Source organism: Polyergus mexicanus, unplaced genomic scaffold (genome assembly GCF_030449975.1).
Source record: "Polyergus mexicanus isolate NDT 795.1 unplaced genomic scaffold, iyPolMexi1.0 SCAF_2, whole genome shotgun sequence".
In the NCBI taxonomy this organism is placed as follows: Eukaryota; Metazoa; Arthropoda; class Insecta; order Hymenoptera; family Formicidae; genus Polyergus; species Polyergus mexicanus.
In genome coordinates, this window is record NW_027223322.1 from 13,530,494 (window position 1) to 13,555,612 (window position 25,119).

Here is a 25,119-nt window from a genome sequence, read left to right on the forward strand (position 1 = left end):
TGAATTTATAAACAGAAATAGAAACGATTTGATCGTTTTCGGCGCCGACGACGAATTACACGAGGAAGAGAGAGAAGGAGAAGAGCGTTTGATGTAAAGATAGCTACGAGTAGTATGTAGATTGAATTTTTTTAACGGCCTTTGTGAGAAGAGCGACGTGACGGAGAGAAAGAAAGATACAGAGCCTCTTATTCGTAACCCACAAAACTCCGAAAAGACGACCGAGAGCTCTCTCGCCCCCGGCCCCCGGCCCCTGGCCCTCGGCCCCAGGCCCCCGTCGGTCGACGCCCTTGACTCGTGCGTCGTGCGCAGGAGAGTGGGGAGGACAACGGATGGGGGTAGGACAGCTTGCGGTGGAAACGAGACGCGAGACGGCGCGTAGCTGCCAGTGCTCGGTGCTCGATGCTCGGTGCTGCTTTTGTATCTGTCCGTGCGTGTGTGTATGTCGGTACGCTCGTTCTCCATCGATGCGTCGGTGTGGACACGTCGCGGTGGTTTAGCGTTGGTCGTCGGTCGTCGCTCATCGGTGTGTTGGTAGCGGCGGCAAGCGGCGTTCACACGTCCCCGTCATCCACTACTACTCGGACTCGGCTCTCGGCTCGCAGGCTCGCACTCGCAGTCGAGCGTCGTACGTTGCGCGGCGTGGACGTACGCGACGTTTGCTCGTTCTCGTTCTCGTTCTCGTTCCCGTTCCCCGTTCCCCGTTCCCCGTTTCCCGTTCTCGTCTCCCAGTCGCCGTGATCGTCGTACACGTACACATTCGACGTAGACGTGTGTTGACTTTGTGCATGCGTCTTTCTACGAAAGTGTCAGTGCCAGACGGAGCGATTTGCGCACAAGAGAAGAGAGAGAGAGAGAGAGGCGCAGGAAGAGAGTGTACGGCAGGAAACGCGAGTGCTTTTTCATCGCGGTGCCAGATTAACGACGGAGACGCGAGCGTCGGATGGATTTCATCGTGCCTACGTTCGTACCATACCGAGGATCTAGAATCGCCACTTGCGATGGATATTTCGAGGTATGCTGGATTGCCCGTGTATCGAGACTCTGTCTCTCTCTCTCTCTCTCTCTCTCTCTTTCTTCCTATCGTAATTAATAATCTTTTGTTTGACCAGGCACGAGAATCTCGATTAAAAAATTAGTTGAGCCGCGCGGAAGTTGCTTGCGATAGATAGCGGCGTGCAAAGTCACGTGTCCTCGTTAGTTATGCGGTCAACTTGGCGAACGTGACGCAACGCGACGCGACGTATCGATAAAGCGCAGATAATAGAGACGGCGGATTATTATTTTCGCGACGAGGAAGAGAGACAACTTTCTCGCCTCGTGCGACGCGCGTCGCGCGTCGCTTTAAGGTTATGTCGTTGATCTCTCGCTTTCGATATGGCCGGCTCGGGATTAATAATTACAGTGCTCGATCATCTTTCATCGAAACGAGGGACCCGAAAATCGCGACGGCGAGCCGTCCGCAAAGACTAATCTCTCTCTCTTCCTATCGATCGAAGCTTAATTATTTACTTTCTGCTTTTTCATCGATAAGACACGCGATCTCTTCCGAGAAAACGTTGCGCCAAACGAAACTCGGCGGCCTTGCTAATTGAGTTTCAAACAACCGGCCCTCGATCCGCTCCGAATCTTTTCTTCTCGTTTAACGATCCTTGGCGCAGATCGCATCCTATCTTGACACGCTTAATAGATTATCGGACACGAGTGATTAAGCACGGTAATGATTCCATGTCACGGCAATGCGAACGTACGTAAATACGCATTTATATGACTACAATAATTAAATCAAAATATTGTCATATTTCAACCATCTCTTTACGATTAAATGTTAATGTTTTCATATTTCGTTTTATTGTAAAATATTGAATATAGTATCGAAAAGATAATTTAGCGATATAATAGTGTCTTGGATTAGCTTTCGAACATACTTTGATCAATTTCGAATCGATTTCCATTCCCATCGAGAAAGAGAGAGAGAGAGAGAGAGAGAGAGAGAGAGAGAGAGAGAGAGAGAGAGAGAGAGAGAGAGATCTTTTCTTATAATTTCTCAATTTTTCATATTAAATATCTAAATAATTAATTCTTGATGCTTGTAAATATAACCAATTTATTATTAAATTTAAAATAATAAAGAATTTTCTTACATTACCAGTATTGAAGGAAAAAATATTGAATAATTGAATACGTCGGATTACACGTTGAAAAGTTTTAATTAACGATACATTTTATTTTTCTATCAAAAAAATTACAAATTTTTTACATGCGACAATAACAATTGCATTTATATCTCCTAATACCGGTGCTACTTATGGATTTGGAGCGTGAAGCGAGTAATTAAATTAATTAAACCATTGCCGTTGCTATTGGTAAGAATCTCAACGTTGAAGCTAGTCGAGAGGTAATGAGATGGAGGAACGGGGATTAATGATGTTTCGATGAGAGGTAATCGACGTACACGTCTCGTTAAATCGTTGGAGATTGACAATCCGTTTTTATAATCGTCCACGATTTGCAAAACTTTTACATACATATCTCGTATATTACGTGTTATCTTTGCCGCAAACTTTTCGTACCGAGATAGTTAGCGTTGCGCCATTAAAATGTGAACTTTGAAAAATTATCGCAAATTTATCGGGGGGGGGGGGAAAAAAAAACTTTGTTTTATTAGAAGCACGTTTCGTATGTTTGTCAAATTAATCGATAATTCAGATTGGCGGAACGACACGATTAGATATATTAATCCGCTATCTATAAATAAAATTTCGTAATCTTTGTTTATAAGTACAAGTTTCATAGTTTTCACTGTTTATGCGAGAAATCGTAATTAATAATACGCTCTGTTCAAATAGAATTTTTACACACGCGCATTCTCAACTACTTCCGCGAGCCATTCAAGTTCTTTCTCTCGCTGTATAATTATCGTACATTGTGAGATAAGGCTATTTACGACGCCGTGCATTTTATCAAGTTTGCGTCGTCGTCGCAGATCGCTAATAGAGGCACGATCGGCCGTATCGTAGGTACGCGGAATATTAGAACGCACCGTCGCGTAATCCTGCTTGGAGTTATTAGCTTTATCGCCAGCACAATGGTATTTTTACTTTTGCGCCGGCCGCGAACGAACGATCTGTTTTGCAGTTTATAAAATTGACGATTTAATAGTATATAATAAAGTATATAGCGTGTAAAAATGTGTCGCGATCGCTAAATATATCTCAATTATTATATACGTATATATATATATATATTAAAATTTATTTATTTCCGCATTAACCAAAATAATTGCAACAAGTGTATAAATGATAATTTTACATTTTAATTATTAAATATTATTTATATTAAAATATTATTTATTTGCATCAACATTATTATTTTTAATCGCAATGTATATAACTTTATTATTTAGAGAAACATACATAGCTTTAAAGTTTGTATATATTTTTTATTCCAACTAGTTTGGCGCAAAAATTAATGGAATTTCTAGGACAATATGAAACGGAATCTATGTCCCTATCGTGGAACGAAGAAACGACGAATTTCGCATACCGCGGTTCGTAGCGTGCGTGCGCGCGTAACGAAATGGCGGGATTCGCGGTACCCGATAATTAAAGCGCGGAACCGGCGTGTCCGGTGTGGAGAATCCTTTAATCCGCGCGGCATTGTGCGCCGCCGTTCGGCCATGTCGCGATAACGATCGAGAGGGTAAAGAAATCACCGTCGCGGTTAAGGATCGGGCCGAAGGCCGATTACGCGAGAGATTCGCGATAACATCCTCCGCGGCTCGTTCATTCCACGCGAAATTCCCGCGCCGGGGGCTCCTCTTTTCCGCCGCAACGAAGCAAAAGCTCTCGGGAATTGGAATTTTTCGAATTTTTTTAAATCGTAATTGCATGTCGTTCTTTGGGTGTAAAAGTGTTGTCTCGTAATTGGTGGGGAGGGCGGGCGGTGATTTATCGCATCGAAATCTGAAATCATCGAAATTAAATCGGCGCTTCGAAAGATCGTCGATCGTGTTTCACCCTGCACTCCATTGCCTCGCAAGACAATAGAGCGCGGGAAAACTTTTCAACGTTTGTGTAAATACAGGGGCGAGAGGGGGGATGAATTTAATTTTGCTCGGCGGCGCCGATGGTGGTGTTTGCCGACGGGACGAGACGCGTCGCGACGTCACACGTCGGACGTATATACACATATACATATATATGTACATATGCATATATACACACACACACATATATATATATATCAAGCCGAAAAGTTTTTATCGTCCCGCCGAACGCATTTGCTGCAAATTGATGGAAATAATGGCTCAAATTTGATCCTGGGTGAGTTTTTCACGCTGACGCACGCGCGCATTATACACGTGTGTCTTTATAAATACATGTATATATAATATATATGTAAACATGTGTATATGTATATGTATATGTATATATATATGCATACACACATATAAACATATACATATGTAGGTACGCGCGTGATTATACCTACATATGTATTCGTTCGCGAAATACATTATCCGCGGAGAATGGACTGTTAACGCGGTTATATGACTCCATTTTGTGCGTTACACGAAACATCATCCCGCGTTACAAAGAGCCCGTAATGACGCGTCATGTATATGCGATCGCGCGCGGCCGGCGCGGTAAAAGCGTGAAAATAATAGACAACGTTATTCGTCCGGCCACGCGAACGTTGCTTTTCGGACGCGGACGCGGACGCGGATCCCTCTCAAAGGGGGAGAGCGTACAAATCGGCAAAAATGTTTTCCGTAATTCGCGGCCGCGAAACGCCCCTACGGCGCGCGATGCGACGGACTACATTTGGTTAATGTAGAAATAAACGGCTCTGAAATCGCGCACGGCAATCTACGAGAGAGCGCGCGAAGGGGAGCACCGCAAATTATCCGTCCGTGCGCGCGCGCGCCCTCGTCGTTGTTGAATGGCCAATTCTCTACTTGGAAATTAAGCTATGGCCTAAACTAACCTATCTATAGCATGACATCGCCAGCACGACCGGTGCTGCATCCATCGCTCGAATATTTGCACGGTTGCTTTAGCTTTCCTACCCCCGTTCTCTATCGCGTCGTCGTCGTCGTCGCCGTCGTTGTCGTTAGATATTGTATGATGCGCGACGAAACAGTATTGGAATATACTCGTACATATCGTAGATCGATTTGTATTGATTTATTTAAGGAGGATCAGAGAATGTCAAAAATTTATAAATCTAATATATTTCGAGATTTTTAAATTTTTGACATTGCGCGCGCGCACAAAGCACACTTTTAACCTTTTAAAATATAAAATTAATAATAAATTTATAACTCGAAGTAATGATTTGTTCTGTAGAATTAAAATCTTTATTTTCATAAATTTTTGTGTACACTAAAATTGTCGTGGTACGATTTCTAGATTAAATTATACGCGCGATGTCAAATTCATGAATCTTAAAATGTATCAGATTTATCAACTTTTCACGTAGCTCATCCATCCGATTCCTCCTCGATTCGTCGTCCACCGTCGCGCGCAAAGTAAGAATTGCGCGCGACGGTGATCGTTTCGCTTGGTTTTCTCCGCCATGTTTTATCGCGGGAATTATTCGACATGTTTGACACGTTTGCGATAATGGTCGCAGCGTCGAGCCTTCTCTCGTTCGCCATCGCTCGTAATGCACCATGCGGCCGTCGCCGTGGTCCATTGAAAATTGCATTGTAATCAATGCGTCGTAGATCCTGGAACGTGACGTTGCGCTCAGCCGGCAGCTTTGCACCCGGGATACATACATATATACACACACATACACACACACACACGCACGCACGCACGCACACATTATTTTCCTTTTCTATCCTACTTGGTTGCGTCGCGTCGCAGCTCTTTCTTTCCCCCTTTTTTTTTCTTACTCTTTGTCCCCGGGTTCGAAACACGACTCGGAGATTAGGATAAATGCTCCTGCAGCAGCGATGGAGCGCGCAGTTTACGTTCCTAGTATAAATCGAACGATAAATCGATGGCTCGCGCCATCGTAAAGCTTTGCTCGCACTTACACGCGCGCCGCGCCGACGAAATGAGAACGCATGGTCCCCGCGAGATACAGCGCGATTAATAGAGAATACTTTTTTTCCCAGCACTATTTCTCGAAAGAAAGAAAAATTTTGATAGCAACCGTTCGAACAAAATATATTTCGACATCTCAGTCTTGAATAAAGTATATTATCAGAAATTATTGATTCATATGAGCAAATTTAATATAATAATAATATTTTTGTAAAAGTAAAATGTAAAGAATAAATTTTTCTTCAATTTCAGGGAAATGGAGATATTCGACCACGTGTAAAGTAATTGACGACGCGCGAGAAATTAGCAAGATTTTCGGGAAAAAAAATAAAAAAAAGTGTCTGTGAAAACGCAAGTCAAACTTGAACTGAGATTCGTGCGAGATCGTATCCCGTTCCTGTACAGATTAATCGATGAAAAGATGTACCCGAGCACGCGATAAAATAACCGCGATGAATCGCGTTGTGCCGTGAACAGTGCATGCAGAGAGAAGATCGATCTAAGACTGCGACTCGTCGTCAAATGGAGTCCCTTCCGGATCACGAGGATGCGTTGGAATCTACGAACGCATGGTGAAATGATCGTGTGCGTGGTGTATCGTGGATGCTGCAGCGATTTCTAAGAAGAAGCAATTGCCCAACACTAAGATGTACCCCGCGCCGGCGAGACATCCCGCCGCTCCCGTAAGTACGCTCGCATCTTTCCTCTTTTTTTCTTTCTTCGCTTGCAAAAAAATCAATAGTGCCGTGTAAAAACTCGAAACGTACAAAAAGGTGGGTATGTATCGATAAGAAAGATGAAAGCTCGAGAGATGTGAATTAATTCAGTTTTAAGATGGACGAATAATATATTTTCACTCTTCGCATAACGAACGTAAAGCGAGCTTTAATCCGACAAATTTTAACGTGCAAACATTTTCAAATCACTAAGATTTACGCGAGATAATTGCTTTACGCAATTATTAATCTTTGACGTTTGAAGTTGCGAATTTCCCGTAGCACTATCGTATATCTTCCTGTACACTGTTATTCTCAACATTTTTATTTAGCGTTATCCATTATGACGAGCGTCAAAGGGTAATGTAGCGTAATTACCGTTGGCGCGGGCGCGAGAGCGAAAGAGCACGTGGGAGTCGAGCCGACCGTTCTCGCACTTTGCGTTACTAATTCGAAGAATGTTTGATTGTTCCCCCCCTCTCCCTCTCCCTTCGTATACGTTCCTCCGCCGCCACCTCCGCTCGTGCCGCTCTTTTTACCGTCGTAATTTCACGCGTCGCACAAGCTCAAAGTTCCTTACGACCAAACGAGACCACCGGCAAATTTACAGACATAGCGAGAGAGAGAGAGAGAGAGGGGGGGGGGAGGGAGGGAGAGGGAGACACAGACAGAGGCGGCCGTCAGAAATTGTGGGGATTATTTATAGAGCCCCCGCAAGTCAACGTACAACAATTGCCGTTCATAGAACCGGCCAATGGGCGATATGTGGGCACCACTCGTTTGCTTATTGACGCTGATGTGGCGCCGCTCTGCTCAAGAGGCAGGCACAAAGTGACTCGATTGTTTCTTCGACAAGTACATGTATACTCGAAGCGCGCGACGATAACGCGCTGTAATATTCCTCTTAATATCGATAATTATCGCGATGACTAATAATACAACGTAATTGACGTAATTGACCTAGGAAGAAGAATCACAAAAGTTAAGCGTCGTTGCGAGCTCGATAATCTCTTCGCGAGCACTTGTCCCGAGGCGATAGAGCAACGATGATACGTATACGATGTTTGTACTCCTCTTAACGCTCGCGAGAAACTGCTGATGATTATCGCGATGATTAATAGAATGACATAATTGATCCGAGAAAAGAGAATTGTAAAAAAGTTATATACATGTTTATTTTTTTTTCCCCCTCTCTATCATTTCTTTACGAGTATTCTCGAGATGTACTATCAATAACGAGATGACTGTAGTAATGATGTACGATATACTATCTTTAAGATCGCGCGTAAACGATTGACGATATATTGTCGCAGTTGACATAATTGATTCAAGAAAACGAAATTAGATATCGTTACGAACATTATTATTTAATCCGACAAACTAATTGAGAGATATGCGTTGCCGAAGAAATTTTAGCTGGCCTTGCATTACGATTAAGTATAGTGTCTTTTGCTTCGAAGTGCCGTTCGAAGGGCGTCTTCTTTCTGTCGGTAATAGCGCGTTATTAGCGAGCTTTTAATTTAATGGAAATTAAAATTGTGATATAGATTACGCGTAATAATATTGCGAAGAAGGCGGTAACACTATGTCGACTATTAATAGCGGACGCATAATCAAGCGTAATCGTCGCGGCGCATGATCGGCTATTTACGCGCGGTCATTTGGCGATTATTTATTACATTCTTCTGTTTGCGGTCGGGAGATGCGGCCGACAAATGTCTGACACGAGATGAAGGTTCGTTATTAATGTACGACGTAAGGCGAATTTGTCATAAATGGTTGACTCGGCGTAAAAACCGATGTAAATGTCATATTTTTATAATTATGACTATGTTGAAAAAATTTTGATATATCGCCTCAATATCGTAAAAAAAAAACTATATTTAGGATAAAGATGCCATTTGAAATATTCGTGACGCGGAGAATAAATACGGGGAGAATATATATTTCTTCTATCGTTGGTAATGTTAATTATTCAAATAAGAAAGAAAGAAATTTTATAGATGTAATTTTTTCAAGTATAATCACACACTTTCTTTCCTCTCCTTTCAAACCTCTCGCTTATTCCACCTGACAGCTGATCGTCGGTAAAGAAAGAATACTAGACGAGCTACGTATATAGAAGTCCTTGCCAACCAAATAAACGAATACATGCTGGCGCGAGCGTTACGCTCGTAATTCTGTAACCCGATCCTTCGCCAAGAAGGATAATAAAAGGTGAAATAGTTATTCGCGGGAGTCGTCCCTTTGTTTTAGGACACGCGTCTGGAAAACTGTAAAAAGCGAGAAAGTCAGGGAACATTGGGGGAAAGTATCGGGGAAAAGACAGCTGGGGGACAGCTTTCGCAATTTCCCATTGCAATAGATGAAAAAAAAAGTGGAAAATTACTTAGTTGGCAGTATACATGTTTCAATAACAAATGATAAAATAAATAATGACTCTTTTTATACGAACACTCCAGTTATTCTACTCTACCTTCATTTATTCGCAATTTTCATGCGGTAGGGAAGAATAAATTTCAATCTCGTAGAAAAAAAATAGCCGTCTTCGCGCGAGGGATTCTCCCTCCTTTCTCCTCTCCTCGCGACGTTTATAATCCGATCGAATCGCGACGCTTCCGCTCTGAAATAAAAGAGGACACGTGTCAGCTGTCATTCGTGCGAGCGTATTCGAAACTATTTTCTCGGTCATCTGCAGCTTTTGCCAAGAATTAAAAAGAAAAAAAAGGAAAGAATTTGCGGTACAGGATCGCAATTAATAATCCGCGATGGCGTAACTAAGCGAATACCCCTGCCTGGCTCCCATGTATCTCCGTCCTCTGCTTACGTCTTTGATTAATAGTTGTCTCTCGTGTCGCGGGCGTGCATTAGAAGTTAAGCGAACAAAAGTACGAGAGAACGAGCGCTCGCAGTAGCAGCAGCAACAACAGTAGCAGCAGCAGTAGCAGTAGTAGTAGCAGCAGCAGCAGCAGCAGCAGCCAGCAATGCCTCTGCCGTGACGATATAGTTTGCGCGAATGTAGGAAGCAATATCGCGGACAACAAGAGAGAGAGAGAGAGAGAGAGAGTCTCGCGACGCGCTCTTTGCAAAATGCGCCTGGATGAGCGCGAAAGCGCGGGAGCGATGCGAACTGCACCGAGAACGAGACAAAGGGACGCCGCTTTGTTTCGTCCTCTCTTTCTTCTCTCTTCCCTTTCCCTCTCTCTCTCTCTCTCTCTCTCGGCCTTATCCTCTTCCTCGCCGACCTGCTCCGCGCGCGTTGCCTTCCCGCGCCCTTTCGTGTCGGTTCGCTGTGTCGTTTGGTGCTCCAGATTCCGCGGATTCTACGCGCCTCGTCCTCTCATAGACAGATCGCCCGCACTGGATTTCATATGAAAAATCTCGCCGCTTATTTGCTTTATTGTCTTCCCCATGTAAAAAAAAGAGAGGAATTGTATTTTCAAATTACACGTATTTGATTTTCTAGTTTATGATTATCATATACACCCGGCCAAAGTTTTAGTTACTCTAATCTACATATAAACACACGCACATATATATGTATATGTATTAATTTATTTGTATATGTTTATGAGAGAAAAAGATAGAGAAAATAGATGGCATTTAATAGCTGTAAAACGCGTTGAATCTTGCTTGTACATTATTGAGAATTATTTACAAATGCTATATAAAACATATATAGATACGAACGATGAATTTTTTTTAATAGTCAACACAGTAAACAATCTATCGGTTGCAAGATTGGTTTTGTGAACGCTTGTAACAGAAAAATATCGAAGGAGGATTATTCGGGAAGGGAAAGAATTAACTGAAAAAAAATTACTCGGATACGACACGGCCTCCGGAATATTGTTTGGAGGGATGATTCTGCATTCGCGCGGCGATTGAAGAATTACGTTGTAATTGGTCGAATAAAAAATTGCGATTGCCACATGAAAATGATCTGTCCGTCGGTCGGTCGGTCGGTCGGTCGGTCGGTCGGTCGGTGAGCTTTTTCCGCGTATCGGGGGACGGAAAAAAATTTGTCGATGACAATCGCTAATCAAATCGTTCGGCGACTAATTGTTCGCCGAATGGCTCGTCCGAATTGGTACGAAGAGCGAAAATTGAAAATGTTCGCCGGAGGCTTCGTTGTGCTTTGAAAGAGAGAAAAGTCAGGCTAGACGGAACTATGCGCAGGAACAAATTGCATGGGCGGAATAAAAAAAATAAAAAAAAAAAGAGGCAAATGTAAGGAAACTCCTTTCGGAGAGAAAAAGAGAGTTTTACAAAATTTAATAAAATTGACTAAAAATATATTATTGTTGCTCGAGCATAATATGATGAAAAATAATCTTCCCCTAATATTCCAAGAGATTAATTCCTTGCCATTTTACATAATTTTTACATAATTACACTTACATAATTAAATCTCTCGTTTGTATCATTTTGTTTTTAATAATAAACAAACGGTATAAACGCGACATTAAGGATACACACATATTAATGTTATTTTACATTAAACTTAGTTCGCGTAGAATTTAAGAGGATACGCGCGAGATATAGAAGAGCGTTATAAAAATATATTCTCATTATTCTCGTATCAACCTTTCGCGATTTATGTAACGAGCTCGTGGCAACGTTGAAAACCCTCTAAAACCCCACGGTCGCTTTCTCGACGCGTTTTACTTCCTCTCTCGAAATAATGGAAATGCTCCAAAGTTTTTATGGCCACTCTCGCTTCTTCCTTGTTGCACGCTGCCCGAACACACCGAAATTTTTCTTCCTTCTTTACAGTTTCAGGATCATATTTCGGTTCTCGCGGTTCTACCGGTAGCAAAGTGTGTAGAAAAGACATTGACCGATTTTTAAGTGTTTCCCGAACGTGTTTCGTAAAATACTAACTCGCAACTAACTCTGTTCGCGGGTATTAAGCGCATCGCTATATAATGTTGTTTGTCAGCTTTGTTGGAACGATACGACTATGAAATTTATTCACGATGCACTTGTCACTTATATACGTATATTCGAACGTATTTTCGAAAGTATACCGTATTTCGCGCGATTTCTTTTACATAAAAAAGACATTCGCGATTAGAATAATTGAAAAATTTCGATAAATTAAATTGCAATATTAATGCGATATTAAATCGATCTTTCAGTTTTTTTTTTTTTTTTTTTTCCCCTTTGTTCGTAACGGGTTGTCGCCAGTAAGGACGAGTTGCCGTTCGATGAAAAGTATCGAGAGTGATTAATCGTGGGGATTAATTAATAGCGGAAAAGGCAAGAAACGACGCGCGGTTTCCCCTGATTAATCCGTCACGTGGGTGTGTGCGGGATTTCGCGAAATCGTAATCAGACGAATAGTCCTTTTCATCACTGCGGATAATGGACTATGATACATCGAAAGGGATTCTGTTCATCTCGTCCTCTCTATACCATTGTTTGACCCTAGCCGTAAATACACGTTATATCGCTGACGCCCGGCTGGAGAGTAACTGCTTCTTCGAGCGTTTCCAATTGCACGACCTCGTGTGATTGCACGATCTCTCATATTTGCAAAAAGAACGCGGCCATTTTCTGCTTTACATTTTACAAGAGGTCCATCTTGCCATTTCATTTCGTCATCATCAGAGTTGAGCCATAAATCAATAAAATTCTAATTATTCGAAATTGTATTGCATTCTTTATTTATAAATTTTATATTCTCTCTCTTTGTTAAAATAAAAGAGATTATGACAATTATGCTTAAAACATTTACATATTCTCTCTCTCTCTATTAAGTTAAGATTGATAAGTTAGTTATTACATTTAAAATTATACAATACATATTTTATCGAGATATATTTAAAAAAAGTATTTTTTTTTCTTTTTCCAAAAATAGTACTCCATAAGAATTTGAAATGATAGTTAATAGTCAAGTATAGCTTTCGCACATTAATGTTTTATAGTTGTAAATTTGAAAACTCGTTGGAAAACCAATTACTCATTTCCCTCCGCGTGTTTGAAGAAGATACTCGATGCGTTTAAGATTAAAGGAAGGTCGCGGACGAGAGAGGAAGCGAGCCGTTCGGGTTTCGTAATTGGTGAGTTTTAGCGGCATAATTCCCATCCATCCGCAGGGGCGTATCGCTCGCTCCGGCCTATGGCTTTTTAAGCGTCGGTCCACGGTGTCCATTGGGGGGTAGTCGAGTCCGCTTTCCACTACCTGCATACTCGCAAACATACACATACGCAATCCTCTTTCTCGTTGTGTATACGGGGGTGCGGGGTACGAGCTTTACTCGGCTGTTGGGATCCGTTAGGCGTCCGGAGTTTGAGGGTAAGAACGGTATGACAAGCATTTGATGAGGGGACCAACGCCGCCCACTGAAATCCCAAGCGGTTCTCATCCTTGTTTCCGGAAATTACCCTTAGCCACTAAACGTTGCCAGAGGCGCTCTCGTATTTAACACTTGGCAAAATGCCAAGCTATTTTCCATCACACGAAAGATACCTCTCATACTTATAGTATTTCAATCGATCGACGATTAGTTTTGTATCGGGACACGATGCTCGTATCATTACGTAATATACGTTTAGCAAGAGAGTGAACATTATATATCCAAGTGATAAACATTCCGTTATCGCCTTTAGTTACTGATTTTAAATCGCTTGCGTAATTAAAAAAGAGTTTATTATATATTTTAAAGAGAGAAAATTCGATTCCAAATTTATATTGGAAATCAATAAAATTATTAAAATTATTGCACATTTTAGCATTGGGACATTATTAAAATTCATACCGATAGTATTGATCTAATATAAGAATAATTAAAAGCTTCCATTATTAGAAAGATACGGAATATCACGAAGAACGGCAATCGCGCGATAGTGTGAGTCAACCTCTCGAAGGTGCGTTATCGTAACGCGATCGGCGCGTCCAAGGTGGCCGCGTTATCGTTGCCGGGGCTCTTTATCGCTCGGCTTTTATCCTTCTCTCGCATGTGAGAGAAGAAAGAAGAGGTGGGAGGCCGCGCGCGCGGCTGGAATGTGTCTTTGGTCTCCAAGAGTAAGATTGATCACCACTGCCAACTGTGTCGGAGATGGTCGCAACACTCTTGCCACATACAGAGAAAGGGGAGAGAGGGGTTACCAAATGTCCCCAACGCGAGTGGCTCTCAGAGACTGCTCTCTCTCTCTCTCTCTCTCTTTCTCTCCCTTCTCCCCTCTCTTTCTCTCTTTCTCTCTCTCTTTCTCGCTAGCAGCACGTTAGTTCGTTGACGCACCCTGTGTTCGAGGTTGGGAAACCCTGGCGGGATCTTGTTCAACATTTACATTTACATTTACATGTCGAACGGGGATCGACCCTCGGCCAGCCTCGTTAAAGGACAAGAGAGACAGAGAGAAAGAGAGAGAGAGAGAGAGAGTGTGTGTATACGGGGTGTGCGGAGACCAGAAACATATAGACGTACAGAATGACTATCACTGCCGTCGCTCTCGCACGTTGAATCGTCGTCGTATATCGCAAATCATACCGATCGATCGAAAGAACGGCCAAACGCGTGTGTATCGGAATGCTAGCGGCTGCCTCATAGCGGTTTCAATTAGCCGGAAATTTCGTTAGCTGCTTATTCGATCAGGTAGTTGCTGTAGGGTGAACGGTCAATCGGTAATTAACCGCTCGAATCGCAAACTTTGACTTTATACATATTATGTAATATCGAACGAGCTTTATCAGCATGATTATCTCGCATCTCTAAAACGAGATGTAAATAATGAGAAAGGAAAGTGTGGCATTATTTTGCTTCGCGTTATTTTCATAACGCATTATTACAAGAGAGAAAGAAATTTTTTCAATTTAGAACAATAAAAGGGGAATTATCGATTTATTGATTAATAAATATTGTAAAAATTGATTTTTCTTAAGCAAGATACAAATTAATTTATCGTATTTGCGTATTTTTCAATCGATTCCGCGAGATGCTGCTGTTGATGGAGCGAGGGAGAAGATCGCGTTCCTTCGTAACGAGCGTGCCCGTGAAAAAAAGGCTCGTCGTGATCGATAAATGAAATCTTTCGAGATTCACATTTTATCTTGATTGCGATTCCTTATAGGGAAAATAGAAACAACCGTGGCTTTATTATCGATTCGTATACAAGTAATTTTGTTGCGTCTCGCGAGTTTATGTACACATACAAGCTTAATTCGCAACTATACTTAAAGAATAGAAATTTTGTTCGATATTTTTATCTTATTTAATCCTCACCATAATAATTCTCCGGGAAAAAAGTTAATATTGTATATAGAAAACAGAACTCGAATATCTACTCGACTCTACGAAAGTTAAGTTTTTCGCCAGACGGGGGGGGGGCGCGAGCGATCACTTGCGAGCGAAGGTTTGAGAAAACGAACAGGTGATACACGTCGTCCCGTTGCTCTCATGTGGATAAAACGATTATCGTTCTCACGACGGCAGCGTATAAAACCGGGACCGGGCGGAGGAAAGGTTGCGATGCGCGCAAGAGCGCTGGCTGGCGAGCGAGCCAAGCTACCCCCTCTCGATGGGGCCGCAGGGGGATGCGCGCGCGCGCGCTGGGGAAAAAAAGAGAGAAAGAGAAAGACCCGACTTCCTTGTAGACTATAAACGGTTTCACCCCTCGCGTGACGAAGGCATTTACCGAAGGCGGTATCGTCCACGTGGAAAAGGACGATCGAAGCCACTCTCTTTCGTTGCTCTGGCTGGTACAAGCAAATTCTTAACCACTCCGTAAGATGGCCACTTCGATGATCGCCAATCTCTCTAGCAGACTTTCCTCCTCTTCTGCCTATATTCCTTCTTTATATGTACTTTATTCGTACCGAAAGTCTGCGAATAACGCGTCAATTTTATTGCCCGAAACGTTTTTCATCTCTCGAGAGATTTCTTTCTTCAGGTCGGGAGATTGATCGCGACCTCGCAATGAACAAGCGAAAATTCCTCTTTTCCGGACAATGCTCGCGCGCGAATCCATCTTGGGTAAATTACGCGCTTATAAATATTCTGTATTGTGTTACCAAATATTTCGTTGGAATTCATCTCGCCACGAAAGCTCATGAATTATTTAACCGACGACGATGGAAGCCCGAGATCGTCGAGGATTTTCTGAGAAAGCCGCGACTTTTGGCACCAATTTCTATCCCCGTTATACATCCTTCCGTCCCCTCTTTCTCTCTTCTCTCTTTATTCTTTATTTGACAAATGCTCTTTCGTGGAGGACGAGTCTTGTTTTAGACGCGGTTGCGCAGATTAAGGAGAAAGAAGCAAAAACTCCAAGGGTGACGTCCATTGTATCGTACAATAGCAGGTATATTTGAAGTTCACATTCACAACGGAACCAAAAATGACACATTCCTCGCGTCGATCACGTTCTACGAAGCGTCTGAAGCGCGTGTAGAAATTGTCTCTCGAGCCTTTCCTTCGATTCATTGTTCCGAGAGAGAGAGAGAGAGAGAGAGAACGTTTATATAACCTATAATATAATCGTACTAATATATCAGAAGGCGACTTACGAGAAGGAAACTCGTAACGTCCGATGCGTACGTGCTCTGTCCCATTGTTGCGACGGTCATGTTACACGACTTTCCTTCAACAAAAATTTAATCAAAACTATATTTTTCACACACCCAATTATTTTAAATATTTAATATCTATTAAAGATAGATGTATTTATAAAGACACATCCGGACGAAAAAAGAATATATATATATACATATATATATATATATATATATATATATATATATATATATATACAAAAGTCGTTTCGCGTATGAGAGAGACGCGCGATCTCCTTTTCTAATTAAATTAAAAATGACACATTTTCGCTGACAGTATTTTTGCTTTGTTGTCGCTAATCGATCCAATTAGCGCGAGTATTTTCGATTGTCGGGAATAAACGATGACGGGGAAAAATATTACTAGGACGAATTTCTTCGGCTGCTACTCATTATCGTAACGGAGGATCGACGGCATCCATTCAAAGCGCACGCTTTTGCGCGCATCAAGAATTTCACCACGTGCTCTTGCTCTCCTGCGCCCTATCCCGCGTATGTCTCTTCTGTTAGTTCACCCCTCGGTGTGCTCGTCCCGTTTTCCGTTCTCCCCTATTGACGGCAAACGACACATTTGTTAGCGCTCTCGCTACGCATCGACGTTGATCGAGCACGCGTACGCCCTTAACGCGCTCCAAAATCTCTAATAATTTCGCCTTCGTCGATTTATCGTTATTCGAAAGCAACAGTATTTGATAGCTGAAAAAATTTCTCCAAATATGTGGAATGTTTAAATTTAAATAGAATTAAATTTGAATTGGGAAATTAACTTAAATTGAATTTGAAAATTTAACCCCCGCGCGCCTACATCGCGAATATTGACGCATCTCTATAATTATCATATCACAAGTTTCGCGCGCGCGCGCGCGCGCGATACATTGCGTTTGCGACATGTATATATAAAATCAAGAATAAAATTTTTTACAATATCAAAATATACATATAAATATTCATATACACAAATATATATATATATAATATAAAAATTATAGGACAATACACAAATATATAATTAATATGTTTTAAAAATATTTCTCAATTAACACGAATAAAAATTCATTGATTTCTTTGTTTGACATTACCTCTTAAATATCGATATTTGGCTAACGTGACGAGGCTAAAATACTAATATCAATATCGGCGTTACTGTGTGCCAAAACATCGAAATATCCTACGCGTCTCTCTCTCTCTCTCTCTCTATCTATTGTATATCTCTCCCTTCACGAATCTCGTGCAATCCGGTTAGTTTTATGATGGGCGCGGAATCGCGCGTTTGCAAGAGGATCATGATTCTATTAATTAATAATGGTGATTAATGAAATGAATACCGCCGATACTAGCAATAATATCGAATACGTCTAGTCGCTTGAAACGTGCGTGATTAGCTACTATGACTATTCCACGCTTCATGGAATAGCGATTATCTATTCTTCTATGTACCATAATTCTAGGGTTAATAAGTCCGCTTCGGATTGAATTTATCCAAATAAAACTAGAGAGCCAGCTATGCTTCTTCAACCGAGTGTCTTAGCTTAGGCTTGGTCCGAGCCAAGTCCCAGGCTGACCTTGTAATGTACGAGAACGCTCGTCGTCCTTTCCCCGGTGTCTTCTAATTACATTTGATACGTGGCGATTTCATTCTCTAGCGCGGACTTTTTTTTTTAAGCCGACCAATCAAGATTTAATTACATTGTAACAACAGCGGCACGGAATGTATGAAATAATTACACTGCCATCTCGTAAAGGTCCTCTTTCTTCTCGTGGCGAAAAACTTGTTAGCCCTTAGGACTTGGGACATGTACAAACCGTCATCCGGAACCCGCGCTCGCTTCGATCGCCCTCTGGGTTCCTTCCACCTCCGCTCGCGGATACCGCATCCACTTTTTGCACCATAACGAACGATTACTTCTCGCTCTCTTCTCCTCCCGTTGCTCCTTCTCCTTCCTCACCGCTTTTAATGGCCGTTGATGCGTCGATGCGTCGATGCGCGTAATCGGCAGATCCGCGCGCTCTCGCACGTTCCCGATGATGATGCTCGCTCTTTTATTATTTACACTGGATGCGTCGTCGCGCGTGCGACTGTGTACATACGTATCGTCGTTCCCCGCGCGCGAGGATACGTTTCCTTCGTCCGCCCGTTGTTCGATGCACGCGCGAGCGATGTTTATTCAACTGCAGCTGCGTCAGCGAGCTCGGCGTCTCACTTGGAGCTCTGTCACGCTGTGCTGCCCGATGCGTTACTCTTGCATTAACGGCGTAAGGTTTGACCTATGCAAGAGGAACCCTATACTCTGCAAACTCGAATGTGTTTCTTTACTAGAGATATCTCTAGAAAAATTGACCATAGTTATCTAAACTTGTAGAAATAATTCGCAAATACATAGTTGTAGAATAAAACATTGAAACGGCGATAAGAACAAGAAAAAAAAAAAAAAAATTAATAATAGGTTATACATGGAAAAACTTTATAAGTAATAAAAAGTAACTTTTGAATAATTTGATAAAGAAAGGAACATATATGACAAAAAGTAAAAGAGATGTCTCGATCGGAGCGAGAGAGAGATATATATATATATTACGATTACAAAATGTTAAGGTAAACGCGCGCGATACGATATCAAAGAGGATTCATTTAAGAATCGCGAGCTCTTCTTTTCGATGTATTTATTATATATGCGTAAAACTATCGATGAGGACGGGAGAGAGAAGATCGATTTATATCCGACGCGTGTTCGCTTCTCGTGGAAGCACGTCCAGGACGCCTTAAGAGGTTCTCGCTTACGTCATCCGATCTTTGGGTCCCGCATCGACGCATGGTGGGAGAGGCGAGGGGGGGGGGATTGGGAGGAGAGGATGCCCTCCAAAGACCTATTACCTTATTTACGATTCGCACAGCCATTATCTCCTGGCAACAAAGTGAACCAGCCGGTTTTTCGATACTATCCGCGCGGATATACTCGCCGTGGTGAAAGAAAAAGGGGGGAAACACCCCTTTCGGACAAGAGACGAGCACAAAAGACACGCGCAACACCGTCGTGGCGCAGTTTTGCGGTCGTGGCTACGCTGTCGGCAATATGGAGGAGGACTTTGGTCTCTTCGCTCCTTAATAATACGCGCGTTCTAACATAAAAGACTAGTGGTGACCCTGGCAGAGGTACAAGTGCTTACACTATTACGATGTTATCGACAATATCGATACGTTGGGATAGTAGAAATATTTTTTTATTATATCCGTGGCATTTTATTAATATCAGTATCGGAATAATTATAATTTTAATCCGTAAGCAAGACGCGCGGGGAAAACATAATTTTTTTAATTATACATTATAATAATAAATTGAACAATTTAAGCATAGAGAAAGATTAGTAACGTTTTACGCTATTTCGATTGCACACTCTCAGAAAGGATTTCTAATAACGAGACAAAAAATATTCTTCACATATTTAATCGTATCACAACCTTACGCGGTATAAAAATAAAACAATTTTAAAATTAAATCAATAATTCCTTTTCTTCTCTCTCGAATTAAATAAGATTGTCTTACTATCTTGAGACAAGAGTAACATATACAAATCTAAGCTTATATATTCTTGCATTTAGAATAACTTGATGTTAGATCGCTACAAATTTCCATCTTCATCTTTGTGAGAAAATTAACGGGATAGCACCAAGAGCATTTTATTCTAGATTTAAGAATTTTTCATTTAAGATTAAAATATTCCTTTTTCAATAATAAATATGATTGTCGCTATATCGATCCTATTTTATGATAGATTGAAGAGTAATAGCATTAGATCCGGAAATCTTTTCTGTGGATGCAAATGTGTTTGCGTTCTTATAATGTCAAAGTAGTAGTAGTAGTAGTAGTAGTATTTCACTCAGCGATCGCACAAATAAATATAATTATCAGGAAATAAATGGGAATAAATTCAGAATGGTATCTTTAATTTTTAAGTATGCTATTTAAATCTCCAAATACTTGTAAATCGACATTTACGTCAGACCTGAACTATCGCGCGACGATAATCGATCCTCTTTATTATTTTCAAATTCTTTATGCGATATATATATTTTTTTATTGTCCAAGTCGCATATATTAAAAAGTTCAGACAACAGAATAATTAAACGGTAGAAATAATAATAAATTTAGTATATAAAAGAGAGAGTAATAAAAATATCAACGATAAAAATTAAATATATATTCACATGATAATTATAATAATAAACAGAATAATTTAAGCGAACACATATGATCCCCCGTGTTTCCTTTTTTTTTTTTCGGAAGTTTACCGCGTTTATCTCGAAAAGAAAAGAACTTATTCGAGACAAGTTTAACAAACTGGCGTTTTTATCGAAAAATTTTTGGAGCCAATTTCACGATCGAAACATCGCGATGGGAATATTTGCGCGGGAATGAGTGTTGGTGTCTGGTCAAATCGCAGAGGTATAGTAGGTTGATTTTAACCGATGGATCGCCGTGCTCGTTGCTATTATGGGTGAGCGAGGGAAGGTGAGGGAGGGTTTCGATGAAAATGAATTTGTCGCTGGCCGCGATGCGGCGCAACAACCTGTTCGATGACTTTTCCGTTTGATGATTGCAACAAGTGAGGTCCACCGCCGCCGCCGCCGCCCCCGCCCCCGCCGCGCTCTCTCCCCCGCGCTCTCTCTTCCGCGCTCTCCCAAACCATTTTACTACCGACAGCCACTCCCCGTTTCGCATTCAACAAGTGGCCAAATCATTCAGCGCGGGGTCGCGATCCGTCGGAAAAAAATCGGAATTTTGGAGCGCGACGCGACTTGGCCGGTCGTCGATCGATTCATCGAAACGAGATAAAAATTCTCTGCGGCAGCACATGACGAGAGCGAAACACGGGTATTCCAAGCGAGATCATTAACGTTGCCATCGAGATTGCAATCCCCTTTCCCTATAGAGTTTACTTTTACCGCGGCTAATTTCTGTGTTCGAAAATCCACACAAGCACGAATCGATGTAATGACAGTATTCAGCGGTTCGCTTTTAAGAGACGCGCATCCTTTCGAAATTCGATTGACGCCCTTTCACCGCAACGTAATCATTACTGTCATCGGAAAGCGCCGATCCTTTCCACCGTAATTTCAGTCGGCACGCCGACTGCCATTGATGCGTGTATGTGTGTCGTTTGTGTACGCGTGTATACGTATACCCGAGATTTCCTCTCTGAGAAGAGAGTCCGTAGTGGTGGACTCGAACAAATCTCGTGGTATCTGGTGGAATGGGTCTCATTAAGGACGCCTTCACAGCCCTTCATCCTTGGCTCTTCAGGCCCGCGCCTTTACCTCTGCCCTCTCTTCATCGTCCTCTCTCTCGCCCCCGCGCTCGAGACGTTCGTCTTTTATACCTGGCTGGCCCCTGCTCGCATTTCTGGGTTCGGTCTCGCGCGTTTGCGTGCGCCTTACGTGCCCGAAGGCCATTCGACGTTGCTGGTTCCTCGTCATTTTCGACTTCAAGCGTCTCGCGGCTTAAATGTGTTTCCAAAAATATTCGGTGAAACGAAAAACTCTCCCACTTTTTGCCCAACCATTGGCCATGAATGCCGTGGTTATTGAATTGAAAATTCAAAGATTTCTTTGCAGAAGAGAGTATTTTGAGAAAGAAAATTAAAAAGAATTTAAGGAATAATAAAATGAGAGGAAACGATTTTTTTAGGTCTCGGGCTATTAATATCTCACGCTAGTAGCCTACATACATACATACATATATATATATACACACACACACACACACTATATATATATATATATATATATATATATATATATATGTGTGTGTGTGTGTGTGTGTGTGTGTGTGTGTGTGTGTGTGTGTGTGTGTGTGTGTGTGTGTGTGTGTGTGTGTGTGTGTGTGTGTGTGTGTGTGTGTGTGTGTGTGTGTGTGTGTGTGTGTGTGTGTGTGTGTGTGTGTGTGTGTGTGTGTGTGTGTGTGTGTGTGTGTGTGTGTGTGTGTGTGTGTGTGTGTGTGTGTGTGTGTGTGTGTGTGTGTGTAGCTGAAATTCATTTACGCAAAAAGTACCAACATATGTAAAAAGTTTTATATATAAAGAGAATTGCTACATTTTTGTGTTGCGCGCGTAAACGCGTATGAATGTACGCGTATAATAATGAATATTTTTCCCGTATTTTATAATAAAAGTAATCTGTATATATATAATACAATATAAACGCGGAGTATAGTCGCTCTCTATTCGTATTAAGGAGGAACTGCACGGTTAAGCTACATCAAAAATTAATAAATCTAATACATTTCAAGATTCATGAATTTGACATTACGCACACACAAAGCACTTTTAGTCTTTTAAAAAGAACTGCTCTTCGACAAGGCGAATCTTTACTTCAACACTTTGAAATTAATTATTAATATTATATTTTAAAAGGATAAAAAGTATTTTGTACGTGCGCAATGTGAAATCGATGAATCTTGAAATGTACAATATTAGATGTATTAACTTTTAACGTCGCTGATCCGTGCGGTTCCTCCTTAATAGCGAGAGATACGCACGTGGACGACTGGCTCTTCTGCTCTAGAGTTGGAAAGATTCAATACAATGCCGGCCAGGCAGGCTGCTTGTTCGTCGCGAGTGCGTTCCGCGTACGATTTTAACGCCCACGTGTGCGCGAGCGTGTATTCTCCGCCGCGTCCCTATTGTCGTGCGTGTATACATAGCTAATCGAATCCGTTCGTTTTCCTCCCTTTTTCTTGCAGGGTGGCGGCGGTAGCGGCGGGGCTGCTGGCGGGCTGAAATTCACGGTGGCGGACACTTGCGAGAGGATCAAAGAGGAATTCAATTTCATCCAGCAGCAGTACCATTCGTGAGTATCTTTCTTTGTCTCTTTCCTCGCTTATGTTCTCTTTATCCTTTTGCCTCGTTCCTCGCGTTTTTATTTTTCTTTATTTCTTTTTTTCACTTTTTTCTATTTGCTCCATTGTGTTTCTACGAGTCTTCTTGCGATTATTCGAGACGACGATTTTCCGCGTTCGCATTTTTCTTCGTTTTTCCAATCGCAGCGAATTATTTATACGATGCCGCGATTATCGATCGATTCGTACGGATCGATGCATTTCCTTTTTCATTTTCTTATGATGTACCTTTCCTTCCGCGTGATTTTGAGCGCGAGACTTTTTTTATGCTTGAGACTTTCGTTTACAATCAGTATGTATTGTATTTTATCTCTTTAACAATACCAATAAATTTTATTGGTATGTATTAATGTGTATTTATGTAAACCGATTCTATCCAATCGTTTTTGGCTTTTTATTTTACAGACTGAAGCTCGAGTGCGAGAAATTGGCCAGCGAGAAGACCGAGATGCAGAGGCACTACGTTATGGTAAGGCACTTTGTAAGTTTCTTTTTATTATGTCTTTTCTCTCTACGAGATCGAGTTTCGTTAATATCTCTTTCTTTTCGCGAGTCGGGAGCGATCCAAATCCAAAAGCGCCCGGACAACAATTTAGTTTTCTAATCGCGGAAATATCGCGGATATTTCCAATCCATCGGTGTTTGACGATATTCTTTTTATGCGCGAAATGCGATAATAAGTAAACATCCAACGGAATATCGTAACAAACTATATGTATATTAAAGATAAACGAAGGATGGTGCCGTTTTCTTACTTTTCTCGTCAATATTTAATCCGACTTGTTTCTCTTGTGCAAAATGCACAAGATTCGTTAAAAATAAACACGAAATTCGATTATCGGCTTTGCGTGCGCTTCGTGAAGGAAAGCTTCTAGAAAAGGAGTCACATGATATTTATCGATAACGCATGTGTGAAGGAACAGGATATTATATAAACGAGAGAATTGTACGGGCGCAAATTAATGCGAGCCATTTTCTTCGGTAAGAAAAAAACGATCAATATTATTCATATTGTCGGATTCTGTGCGATTTACTTCCATCAGCGCCAAGGTAATTAGTCCAACCAACCGTACTAATCGTATCGTCATCGGTAAGGCGCTTAACTTGGACTTACCTATATTAAAGTACAGTACTAACATGGTCCAAAGATACTCGCCGCGAGTATCCGTTTCGCCTTGATATGCTTTTACCTTCTTCGTTCCGAGACGAGTCTTGGATGTTATTATTATCATTATTATGATAGATTTTCTCCCTTTACAAAGATATAAAATTATGTAACTTGCGGAGAGTCTCTCGTTGAGACAGTTTGTTCAGAAATTATGATAGCGCGCTTCTACCTTTTTTTTTGCTCGTGTTTGAGAAAGGAAGATGTTATCTCTAAGATAGTTTTCTCTCTCTCTCTCTCTCTCTATATATATATATATATATATATATATTTATTATTTAATATTTCAAATAAAAGTAATCACTTTATATCAGATTATACAATATTGTTTGAGAAATTTGGTCGCAAATATCGTTTCAAAGCATTGTATACCAGTCGAATCGAATGTTCTGAATGAAATATCGATTAAGCGCTGATGTGAAATTGTGAGATAAACTTTAACGTGTAATCTTTCTTTAAACACTTTGCCATATAAATATCAAATATCGCGTAGACGTCATTTGATAAGTTACGTAAAAATCTTCGAATATGCCATACGTCGCGTTGCTCGCCTTCCACGGCAAATCGAGCTCAGGAGAGACACGGTGACTGGACTGAAAAATGGAAATGGAAATGAAGAAAAATCTCGCTTTTGTCCCGATACAAATTCAGCGCTGCATGAGAATGCGCTCTCGTAGGTAGGTACTGGGCGGTTATGCGTTTCTAGTACTCTGCGTTGATACCACTGCTT

At 41.4% G+C, this 25,119-nt stretch overlaps 1 long non-coding RNA gene across 1 annotated transcript; it reads left to right on the forward strand.

Moving 5' to 3' along the window:
• Nucleotides 1-368: 368 nt before the first annotated feature.
• LOC138942478 (uncharacterized) lies at nt 369-23,727 on the forward strand. Its single transcript, XR_011448321.1, has 4 exons — nt 369-1,015; nt 6,312-6,742; nt 23,069-23,175; nt 23,630-23,727. It is a non-coding gene; the product is annotated as an uncharacterized lncRNA (long non-coding RNA).
• Nucleotides 23,728-25,119: the final 1,392 nt, after the last annotated feature.